At 42.5% G+C, this 12,724-nt stretch overlaps 1 protein-coding gene across 1 annotated transcript in view; it reads left to right on the top strand.

Annotated features, from left to right (window-relative positions):
- clstn2a (calsyntenin 2a) overlaps window positions 1-12,724 on the top strand; it is a 540,968-nt gene that overhangs the window by 500,983 nt on the left and 27,261 nt on the right. The gene's annotated exons all lie outside the window — the stretch shown is intronic.

Raw genomic sequence — 12,724 nt, 5'->3', positions numbered from 1 at the left:
GTATACCTAGGTCCAGGTCATTAATATATATATAAAAAAAAGCAGTGATCCTAATACTGACCCCTGGAAGCACTGCCATACAGTTGCCTTTAATCTGAAAAACTACCATTCACCACTGTTGTTTGCTTTCTATCACTTAGCCAATTTTGTTTCCGTGCTGCCATTGTCTCTTTAATCCCACAAACTTGAATTTTACTAACAAGTCTATTATGTGATACTTTGTCAAACGCCTTTTGAAAGAACATATACACAGCGTCAACCATATCACCGTCATCAACCCTCTCTGTTACTTCAAAGAGGTCGACCAAGTCAATCAAACATGATTTGCCTTTAATAATTCTATGCTGACTTTCATTTTTTAGCTCATACTTTTCCAAATGCCAATTAATTTTGTCCTGGATTATTGTCTCTAAAGTTTCCACACCACTGACGTTAGGCTGACAGGCCTGTAGTTGCCAGGTTTATCTCTCTCCACTTTTTTAAAGAAGAGTGTAACATTTGCAATCCTCCCATCCCCTGGAACCACTCCCATATCCAAGGAGGATTAGAAGATTGTGTCCAGAGCCTCCTCAATTTTGACCTTTACTTCCCTCTGTAACCTACAAAGCATTCCATCCAGAGCAGATGATTTTTCTACTTTGAAGATTGCCAACCTGTATTCTTTTCTCATACTCTCCCCTTGCTCCTCTTATTCCCTTTTTAAGATCTCCTCTGTACTTTCTATATTCAGCTTGGTGCTCTACTCTATTATTCATCTTACAATTGTCATAAGCCTCCTTTTTTGGTCTCATTTTTAATCTCTATCTTTAGTTATCCAGGGGACTCCAATTTTAGAAGTCCTTCCTTTCCTCCTGTAGGAATTATTTGTGACTTTCACATCTCCTATGTTGGGTTCATGGACTTGAATCTGCCTTAACAGAAACACATGAATAAACTGTCTGTCACAGAGATCTATTATTTAGCCACTAAAACACGGAATAATTAAGGAACACAACTAGACCTGTCCTGGAGTCTTCAAGTGCCACTGGCCAAACAGAAGATCACAAGGAAGTCTGCTGAATCTTTAGATATCTTCTCTCCATTAGAGTAAAGACAATAGGTATTGTTAAGTTCTTATATTCTTTGTGTCCACATTTCCTTGGTGATTTTCACATACACATCTCAATGGTTCCTTCAAGCATAGCTATTCCCCTGTTGTTCATGGTTCAAAGTTAATTGAGATTACCTCCATTACACATGTTACTTGTTGAAGTTTAGTAAGGGTCTTATCTCAAGACAGTATCAGTCGGTTCTGCTGCTCCCATAGCAACCCAAGATTATCTTTGGTTACTAGTTGCAACTTGCGCATTGTTTCTCCTCTCTGCAGACCAAAAGAAGAGGGCAACAAGACTGATATTTAGCCTCAGGGTTCTTAACTACTAGGATAGCTCAAGTAACTGGAGCTTTTTACATTGGAGAATTGTAGATGTCTAGGTGATATGATTGAGGTTTTGAAAATGATGAAGGATTCTGTCTGGCTGAGTAGGCTATTTGAGCTTTTTAGGGACAGGAGAAATTGGGAGCATGCTTTTAAAATATGGAAAGAAAGAATAGGTTAAATGCCAGCAATGATTTATTTTCATGGAGAATCGTCAGCCTGTCAACTAGATTATCAAAATATGTGGCTAGTATGGATTTACTTTGCAGCCCTTACAAAAAGGATAAGCTCCTGAGAATTGAGGACTTCACAAGTTAAAGAAACTAGATGAAAGATAGCTGGGATTATTGATATCAGTTACCACAGCCTTTGATATTTCTTGCTTACTTTCAGTGCTGGAAAAGAATTTTGCAGATTTTTTTCTTGAACTGGAGGAAAGATTTTGTTTTGCTTGATTGGGCAATGCGAGAGGGAAGAAGATTCATGGTATATATTGACTATAATGGACTTGATGGACTAGTTGGTCTTTTCCTGCCCTGCATCATATTTTTCTACATAGGACTCTCTCTCTTATCTATGCAATTTCAAATTCTGGTGCTAATATATATATATATATATATATATCTGTGCTTTATGATCTTTTTGAATTCTGATGCCACCTAGCGTAAGTAGTGGCAAAAACTGAAATTTGTTTTCAGTGAACTGCAAATACAGGTTTGTTTGGAAAACTAAAAGAAACATTGATGTTGTTTGTTTATTGAAATGCATGTAACTTTTAAAAAGCATGGTGGTAATTTTAAAATTTCCCATCAATAATTATGTAGTACTGGAAAAGATGAATATGTATGTAAACACTCAAAGTGTGGTGAATAAGGTTGATGAGCTACTAGCACAAATAGCCATGTGGGAATATGATGTAGTGGCATTAACGGAAACGTTGCTAAAAATGGGGAGGGCTGCGTGCTTAATATTCAAGGATACAAAAGTGTTCAGAAAAAATAGGGAAGAAAAAAAGGGAGGTGGGGTGACAGTGCTGATTAGGGAAGGCCTTGTGGTGGTGGAGAGGATGTCCTTGAAGGGGCAAGGACAGAATCCATTTGGTTAGAGTTGAGAAGCAAAAAGGGTATGATCACACTACTGGTGGTCATCTATAGGCTTCTAAATAGTGAGAGAGAAAGAGAGGAGCAAATCTGCAGGGAAATCACAAAGATGTGCAAGAAGTATAGAGTGGTGATAATGGGGGACTTTAATTACCCAGACATTGATTGGGATAATGTTAGAGTAAAGGTAAGGAGGGGGAGAATTTCTGAAATGTGTTCAGGAGAACTCCCTGACCAGTATGTTCTTGGTCCAAGTAGGAAGGACGCATTGCTGGATCTGGTGCTGGGGCATGAGATGGGCCAAGTGAACCAAGTGTATGTAGAGGAACAGTTGAGTAAAAGTGATCATCGTATCATAAGGTTTAGATTAGTAATGGACAAGAGCAAGGAACAATCTAAAATAGAACTTCTAAATTGGAAGAGGGTTAACTTCAATGGGATGGGACGGGATCTAGCCAGAGAAAAATGGAACCAAAGATTAACAGGAAAAAACTATAAAGGACCAATTGGTGATCTTTAAGGAGCAGATGTTTCAGGCTCTGGCTAGGTACATTCCAACAAGGGAAAAAGATAAGGAAACCAAAGCCAGGGCTCCTTAGATGATGAGGGAGATAGAGAATATGATGAAACAAAAAAACGAGTGTATGATGCATGTAAGGTGAATTCTTCAAGCAAGAACTAGGGCAAATACAGTAAGTTGAGAGGAGAATAAAGAGGAAAATAAGATTGGCAAAGCGAGACTATGAGAACAGAATGGCAGTCAACATAAAAGGGAACACAAAAATCTTCTACCGGTATGTAAACAGTAAGTGGGTAGTAAGAGGCAGGGTGGGGCCTATTAGGGACAAAAAGGGTAATATCTGCTTAGAGGTGCAGGGCAAAGCTAGAATACTTAATGAGTACTTTGTATTAGTGTTTAATAAGGAAGAGGATGCTGACAAAATAACAGTAGAAGCAGAGATGGTAGAGCTAATGGATGGGGTGAAAATTGATAGTTTGGATGTGCTGGAAAGGCTGGCTATGTTTAGATGGATAAATTCCCTGCTCCAATGGCTTGCATCCCACATTGCTAAAAGAAATAGGGTGGAGATAGTGGAAGGGCTTGCCAATATCTTACAATCTTCCCTAGATACAGGGAGGTGCAAGAGGATTGGAGAGTAGCAAATGTTATACCCTTATTCAAGAGTGTGAGCACATTCCTAGTAACTACATGCCAGTTAGTTTAACATCAGTGGTGGATAATGTTTTAGAAACAATAATCAGGGGAAAAATCAACAGGCACTTGGAGAGGTTTGAGTTAATTAAGGAGAGCCAGCACAGATTTGTAAAAGACAGATCATGCTTGACTAATCTAATTGAATTTTTTAATGAAGTAACGGAGAAGGTTGATGAAGGAAAAGCAATGGATGTTGCCTATATGGATTTTAAGAAAGCATTTGATAAAGTACTACATAAGAGGATGGTTAACAAAATTGAGGCTCATGGCATAGGAGGGTCAGTGTCAGCTTGGATAAAAAAATTGGCTTAAGGACAGAAAACAGCAAGTCATGCTATATGATCAGGGCAAAATACTGTGGATGCTGGAACTCTGAAATGAGAACATAAAGTGCTGGAAATACTGAACAGGTCTGGCAGCATCTGTGGAGAGAGAAATGGAGTTAACATTTCAGGTCAGTGACCCTTCATCAGTTCTGTGTGGATGCACTTTCGGAATGATGTGAGGGTCCTTGGGAGGGTGCAGAGGAGATTTGCCAGAATGGTTCCTGGGTGAGGGATTTTAGCTACAAGGTTAGGTTGGAGAAGCTGGGGTTGTTCTCCTTGGAGCAAAGGAGATTGCTGGGAGATTTGATAGAGGTGTACAAGATTATGACAAATTTATATAAGGTAGACAAAGAAAAGCTGTTCCTATTTGGTGATAGTACAAGGACTAGGGAACACAGATTAAAGGTTTTGGGCAAGAGATATGGGGGGAAGTGAGGAAGAACTTTTTTACGTATTGAATGGTAATGACCTGGAACTCACTGCCTACAAGGGTGTTGGAAGTGAAGACAATGAATGATTTCAGAAAGAAATTGGATTCCCTTGAGGGAAATAAACTTGCAGAGCTACAGGGATAGAGTGGGGAAATGAGTTTGATTGGTTAATCTACAGAGGGCCGGCCTCCGGACTGATAGAGGCCTTTTCAACCTCAGGTGTCTTCAGGCTCACACAAAGACATAAGAAAATCTAATCCGTGAACTTCTTTTCACCGATAACTGTGCTCTCCTGGTCCACAGTCAGTCAGACCTCCAACTTATAACAACACATTTTTCCGAGGGGGCACAATTCTTTGGACTAAAAATCAGTTTAAAGAAAACTGAAGTCCTTCACCCCAAGAAAAATATGGACCACCAAGCATTGTCATCGAGGGAACCGAGCTGAATGCCATCAAGCAATTTACTTATTTGGGGAGCGTCATCTCGTTTGATGCCACCATAGACAAGAAAGTGGACAATAGGCTTTCAAAAGCAAACAGAACATTCGCCAAACTCTAAAAACGTGTATGTAGCAACCACAGCCTCAGAGCACAGATCAAACTCAAATTGTACAAAGCCATAGTCCTCACCATCCTTCTGTATAGCGCCAAGTCATGGGTCCTATACCGTCATGTATGCCTTCTAGAGCACTTACATCAGCGATGCCTTCGCAGCATCCTCAAGATCCGCTGGCAGACCACATCACAAACATTAAAGTCCTGGAAGCAGCCAACATCACCAGCATCGAGGACATCCTCCTGCAAAGCCAACTGCGTTGGGCGGGTTGCATTGCCTGGATGTACGACAGTCACCTGCCCAAGATCATGTTGTATGGAGAGCTGACCATGGGTAAAAGGAACAGAGGGGCCCCATGCAAACGTTTCAAGGATTCCCTGAAGAAGTCCCTCTCTGTATGCAAGATTGACCATCGCCAGTGGGAAGCGCAGGCCATAGATCGTGATGCCTGGAGATGTTACATCAGGAGGGCTACAGACACCTTTGAGACTGAGTGAAGAACCAGCATGAAAGAGAAAAGGAGGAGAAGGATAGATCCAATTGCCCCCAGCAGCGACTACACCTTCACTTGTACCCGCTGTGGGAGAATCTGCCGGTGATGGATTGGCCTGACTAGCCACCTGCGGGCCTGCAACCGATGACTACAACCTTCCCAAAATGTTTGTCCGCGAAGAAATGCCAAGAGACAGAGAACCAGCATAGACACGATGGGCAGAATGGCCTCCATGTGTGCCATAATGACTCTGTGGGCTGAATTGTCGCCATGGAGGTAGGAAACAGGAACCGGGTTTATTTTTAGGTCAGAAACTCACCTCCGGTGGGAAACTGATTAAAGTTAAGATTTTCTTATGGGTAAACCCTAAATTAGTACGGAGTTGGGTTTGTTGTCCAACTACAGCCAGTGGGGGCAGTAACGGAGGTGGGTCAGATGAAGTGTAGGACTAATTTAGACTCCCCACAGCAGCCATTACTGAGGCTGCTGGTTGTCTTAAGGGAGAAGTCTGCTGAGTGTGCCAAAGCCTTCGACAGCACCAAAGGGAAGCAGGAGGCCTGGCACCTGGGTCAGGACTGCCCCTTGCTTCATTGATGCCAACATGGATCTAATGCTAAAGGCCGTGAGGGAGAGAAGGGAAGTCTTTTTCCCCAGAGGGTGACAGAAGGCCACCTTGAGGTGCTGCAGGGGCACCTCTCTGTTTGGTGTTATCCCCCTAGGCCTCCTCTTTGTACTCTTCTCTCACTTTCTGTTCCTCCCCAGATGAGCTGTCTCCTACAAGGGCCTCGCCATCCTCAAGGTCCACACCTCTCTGGAGGGCCATGTTATAGAGAATGCAGCAGACTACCATAATGACAGAGACCCTTGCAGCAGCGTATTGCAGGGCACTACCCGGCCAGTGCAGGCACTGGAATCGTATCTTCAAAAGCCTAATGAGCTCTCAATGGTTGTCCTACTGAGCAGGTGACATGGGTTGTATTGCCTTTGTATCTCTGACTAGCCACCAGCATGCCTGCAACCGATGACTACAACCATCCCAAAATCTTTGTCCGTGAAGAAATGCAAAGAGACAGAGAGCCGGCATGGACACGATGGGCAAAATGGCCTCCATGTGTGCCATACTGACTCTGTGGGCTGAATTTTCACCACGGAGGAGGGAAACTGGAACCAAGTTTATTTCTAGGTCAGAAGCTCTTTCCAGAAGCACCTCCCTCCTCCCTCACAGTGACATGATGCACAAATCTTGAGATGTAGGTATGCAGATTGTCTTATGACACAAAATGTATTGCACTTCATGGGAAGAACCCTGCCACTCGACCAGTCTGGCCAGCTGGTGACTCTAGACTCACACTGATGTAGTCTCCCATCAAGTTAACAGATAAGTTTTGGTAGTTGGGAGTGCGCTGATGAGAGAAGAGCCCAATTTTAGACACACATGTTGCACTGGAAGCCAGAATATGCTGATAGACATGTTCCTTTGTGTGTCAGGCTCTTAGCAGCAAGTTCTCACAGCCTCAAATTCACTCAAACCAGTGTGGCAGACATTACATCATTCTGGTTGCTGGGTGGCTGTTTTTTTCCCCAGGGGCTGGGGTTAATACTACCAAATTTTCAGCTGGCCTATAATGTGCCTCTATAGCATTTCGTCGCTCACCTCTGTTAAGATATGCAGACTGAGGCTTTTTGTAGAAGATGGCCTTGCAGTTAGGCATCTGAACCCAAGTATCCAGACCAGCATAACTGTTGCCCTGGTCTGAATGCACCATTGCTTTAGTCCACCAGTACGTTGTTGACTCTTACCCTCATAAGTGGTCGATTTAGCCAGTCAGTTCATGAAGAAGGCCCACATGAGAAAGTTCATAACCTCAGAGGAACTAGCGATATGGGAGAAATGTGGTCATGCTAGCATTGCCAAGAATGTTCTTTTTTACAAAAACTTTAGAACAGTTTGGAAGGGAAAGTGAAGGCAGGCAGTATAAATTAAGTAGTACAAGAACCGAGAGACCTTGAGTGTTTACATGCACAATTCTTTGAAGATGGCGGGACAAGTTGATAAGGATGTTTTAAAAAAAAAACCATATGGGATCCTTGGCTTCATAAATAGAGGCATAGAATACAAAGCCAAGGAAGTTGTGCTAAATCTTTATAAATCACCGGTTAGGCCTCAGCTGAAGTATTGTGTCACTTCTGGGCACCACACTTTAGGAAGGCTGTCAAGGACTCATTGAAAGTGCAGAGGTGCTTTACTAGGTATGTGTGACTTCAGTTATGTGGAGAGATTAGAGAAGCTGGGATTGTTGTTACAGCAGAGAAGAATGACCATATTATTCGATGAACAGCATGCTTTGTTTCTAATATTTAAGAGAAACATAACTGAAGTAATGCTATTCCATATGTGTTGGAAATGTGATTTTTTTTTAATGGTGGCTTCATTCACTTAGTACTCTAAGTACTAATTTCTGCAACAACCCTAAAACTCTGCAGTGCTGTCAATTCTGAGGGATAATGGGTTGAGGTTTGAGAACAAATATCAATCTGATACAGTAAACATTTCCAAATGTATAGTAGTTTTACATATAATTTTAGTACATGAAAGTTTTCTTTGCATGCAATTGCATCATTCAACGAATGCTCAGGGTTCAGGTTATCTTCAGCACGTTTTAGCTTTGAGAATGTCACAAGACAAAGCGCAGCAATAGAAGTGACATTGGCAGTGTTAAAGTCTCCAACATTTTCATGAATAATTCTGAGTCACTTCTCATATTAGGCATTTAGACAATATATTAATTTTATGTTAGTAGCTTGTTAAATAAAATATGCTAGCTAGGCTTTGTGTATGCAAATTAGATTAATTAGCCAGCAGGCCAGGAAGCTGTAAAACCTTTTTGTGAAATTTGGAAGATATATTAGGCTAAAAGACTGAATATATTAATACATTGTGTTTATTGGATCTAATTGTAATGCACTGGTTAGATTAAGCTCACTAACAGAAGATGGGCTGAATTTTATGTGCCCGCTGCCGAAATCGGTGGTGGGTAAAAAAAATGGTGGCCCGTCTATGCGGGCCACATGTCGCAGATCCGCCTTGATCTTAAGCGCAGTGGCTCACTTAAATAGCCGGGGTAGGCCGCCCCCTCCCCGATCACGGGGAGGGAGCGGGCTGTCCATCCCCAGCAATGGCGTCAGCTGCCTATGCACAGGCGCTGATGCCATTTTTAAAGGGCAGTCAGCCCTACTGGCATATTTAAATATTTAAAGACAGATTTAATGAAATTAAATAAATGCATTTCTTTTGCCCCTCCCCCACCCCCACCCCCAAAAACAATTAAAGTAATTATTCGCCCTTTCCCAAAACACTTACCTTTACCATCTAACCTTCCCCTCCACAAACTGCACAAACTTTAAACTACAACCCTTCCCACCATCCCCTACACCCATGATGTTAATTTGACCCCTTCACCCGCACCCCCGCACTGATAAACATACCACTACCGCCCACCCACCCCCCCACACCAACCAGTGTGGCAACTCATTTCCCCAGATGGGTCTCCAAGGGCACGCGAGTGTCGGCCACCGGGCCATAGATCGCAGCGGGCCATCAGGAGGCAGCGTAAGTTTATTTAAATTAATTATTTTAATTGTTGTTCATATTAAAATTGTGGTCTCATCACCCAGCACAGGGGGATCGGGCCAGGCCAGGCCCTCCTGGTGTCGAGGTCTGTGGTGGGCCTCATCCGGAGCGATTTTCAGGCCCGCCCCACCACAGAACCCAACGCCTGGGGGAGAATAAAATCCAGCTTGATATGTCAGTGTGGATGGTTGAATGTAGCAATTGTCCTGGCTTTCTGATTCCTCCAAGGTAACCATTTAGTATAACTGTTAAAATATAATGAATAGCAGGGGCCATTCAGATGGGATCACATTCGAAAACAAAAATAGAAAGCAGTCATTACACTTTCAAACCATCTAAATCTTTGAGTAAGTTGAAGTCCTCTATCGCCTCAGGCCCTGAGCTCCTGGACAAGCCTGGGATTCAATTTATGCACAAGCCATGTCAGGGATGTGAATTACTGGAGGCCTACCTTGCACAAATATTTTGTTTCAGTTTGTTTAAGTATTAAATATCTTTTCCTCTTCAAACTCTAAATATTGTTACACAGATGCAACACAAGAGTATTTCTATGTCTTTAAAAGCTGTCTTTCACTTTTACAAACTGTCCTTTTTGACCGAACAGCCTATATTGTGAGTGCTGTGAGCAGGCCAGAAGCCGATATTAGTGCAGATTGCAGTTCTTCCATCTGAATGAAATGTCCTTTTCCAGTACTTGAGTGTGTAATCTAAGTTGTTCCCCAATGCAGCACTAAGGGAAGTATTACATTGTCGGGGGTGGGGGGGGGGGGCGGGGGGGGGGGAATGGGAGTGTTTATCCATGTATTTTTTCTTTACTGCGGTACTTGGTTTAAAATAGATTATTTTTAAATGTCACCCTCTAAATGAAAGCTACACATTCCTTAAACAAGCCAGTATTTGATTCAAGTCAGCTACATAATTCTGCAATTAAAGATGCTCTTACTGCACTCATATTTAATTGTAAAGTTGTTACTGTTAATATCTCACCAGAACACTTCTTGCTATCTTTGTATACATGCATATTATTGAACCTGCCAAGTTGTTAACATTTCATTTTGTTGGACTTAATTCCAATGTGTACTGGCCTTGAAGTTTTAGCTGGAGGAAAGAGTTTCCAGATCAAAGAGCAATCTTGAGCATTTATGCTTCAAAATTTGGGAATCAGTTCAGTTCAAACATTGTCAAGGCACAAGGACAGAACAAAAGGCTTCTTGAAGAACCAAGTTCATGTATAAATTTCCCCACAGTTATGTGTTCCAAGTTACAAGAATTAGCAAAGTTTCAAGACATTTTATTATTTTTGAAACTGTTTTAAAGTACTTGTGAGAAATCACTTATTTTATTGTAATTTACTCAAATTTGCTATGTCTGCTCTTCCTCCTGTTCAGTTTTGTAGTTTAAAGCCTGAGATAACAGGCTGATTTTCTGCTTCATCACCTGGGTGATAACCATACCGAGCAGACAGCCCACCCTTAAGAAAACAGGCCTGATTTTTGTTAGATTGAAATCAATGGGATGCAAATTGGGTGGGTTCCACAACAGGCTGGCCATCTGCTGCTCCTGGTCACTGCCCAGTCAGTCAGGTGGGAATAACCCCTATACAGTCTCTCAATGCTATTCTCTGAGTCAGAGAGACCGGTAGAGAGTCATAGAGTCATAGTCATAGAGAGATACACCACTGAAACAGGCCCTTCGGCCCACCGAGTCTGTGCTGACCATCAACCACCCATTTATACTAATCCTACAATAATTCCATATTCCCTACCACATCACCACCTTCCCTCAATTCTCCTACCACCTACCTATACTAAGGGCAATTTACAATGGCCAATTTACCTATCAACCTGCAAGACTTTGGCTTGAGTTTGAGGCATTTTGAACTATTACCAGGAAGTTTATCAGTAGCACAAGATATTTATTATTTATTACCCCAGCCATTTTACGCTACATGAGACATTGTGCTTCAATTCATTGGAAAGTAGGGCGTGTTTATAGTACCAGCCCTTTGCACTGGGCATGAGAGAAGTATCTGGAGAGTGTTGGAATTGTACCAGATCAGAGAAGACATTCAACCTAGGTAATTTCTGTCTGTTCTGTGTTTCTAGTAAACGTTAGCAATCCCATGACACTATTTGAGGAAGAGCAGGGAGCTCTCCCAGAAAACTTTTATTCCTCGACCACTAAAAATAAGGATCGTTCATCCATTTAATATGTACATTTGCCGACATAGCAGTCATCGCATTTCAGAGTAGTTCGTTTTATGTGAAGCAATTTGTGGCTGAGGCAGTAAAGTGTTATTTAAATGCAAGTATTTTCTTCTTTAAGATATAACTGTGTACATCTCTGATTTTAGTGAATATTTAAGCATCTGTTGGAGTGACAGATTTATGAGATTAAATGGCCTTTTCCTTTTCCTAAATTTTGCTTTGCACCTTTTTTTCCTAAAACCCTAACAGCACGAAGTTTCTTTCATTTGTTGTGCTGAAGGAAGCCACAATAATTATTACAAAATATAGAACTTCAATTTGAGTATTTGAAAATTGAAGTTAGCCTGTTATATATTAATTTAATAAATGTATCTTTTTCTATACAAGCAGCTGAAAATGTATTAATTAGACAAAACTAGAATGCAAAGGCCAGAATTTTACATGCCCCTCCCCAGGGGTGGTGCATAAAATCGGGTGAGAGGCTGAGGGATGCCGTGCCCATCCCCTACCCACCTCCACGGGTATTTTACCAGCAGCAAGGGAGGTGGTGGGCAACCAGTCCACCCTTAGGCCAATTGAGGCCCTAAAGTGGCCAAAGGATCTCTTCCCGCCACCACTAGGATTTTCCCAGCAGCAGCTGGGCATTTTGCCACCTGGGGAGGTGGCCCAGTAAAACCTGGCAATCTTCTGCCCCCCCGCCCAGCAGCACAGGCTGCCTCCACTGGAAGAAGCCCCTGCCCTCACGATTGATGCCCCTGTCCCCCGGGTCTGATTGGCCCCGACAAGGCCCGACCCCACCTACCTACACTTCAGGGCTGCCTCAATGACCGCTGCTCCCAGTGGCACTGCTGGAACTAGAGCTGTCGGCTGTCTGATTGGCCAGCAGTTCTTGGAGGCGGGACATCCTGCCTCAGAGGGGTGGAAGCCATGACCTCAGGCAAAATAGCATTGTGGCTACAGGGCCGGCAGAGGTCGGCTTGCCCACGACTTTTTAGACGGTGGGTGGTCCCACTGCCTCTGCGTTAAATCCCGCCAAATAATAATAGTGGACAATCATAAAAGAATGCAAAACAAGTCAAGCCTGCTGTCTGGTTCCTGCTGGTGGCTCAGAATTAAAGAGCTTGCAGTAATATAGTGCCTTTTGTGTCCTCCGGATATCCTAAAGTACTTCACTATCAACGAACTACTTTTGAAGTATAGTCACTGCTATAATGTAAGGAAACACCGGAGCAAATTTGCACAAGCAAGGTCCCACAGACACAATGAGATAAATGACTATTAAATCTGTTTTTTATATTGTGTTTGAGGGATAAATTTTGGTCAGGATACCAGGAGAATTTCTTTG

This window comes from Heterodontus francisci, chromosome 11, assembly GCF_036365525.1.
Source record: "Heterodontus francisci isolate sHetFra1 chromosome 11, sHetFra1.hap1, whole genome shotgun sequence".
NCBI classification, from domain to species: Eukaryota; Metazoa; Chordata; class Chondrichthyes; order Heterodontiformes; family Heterodontidae; genus Heterodontus; species Heterodontus francisci.
Note: the sequence above shows the minus strand (reverse complement) of the source record. Positions and strands in the feature narration are given on the sequence as shown.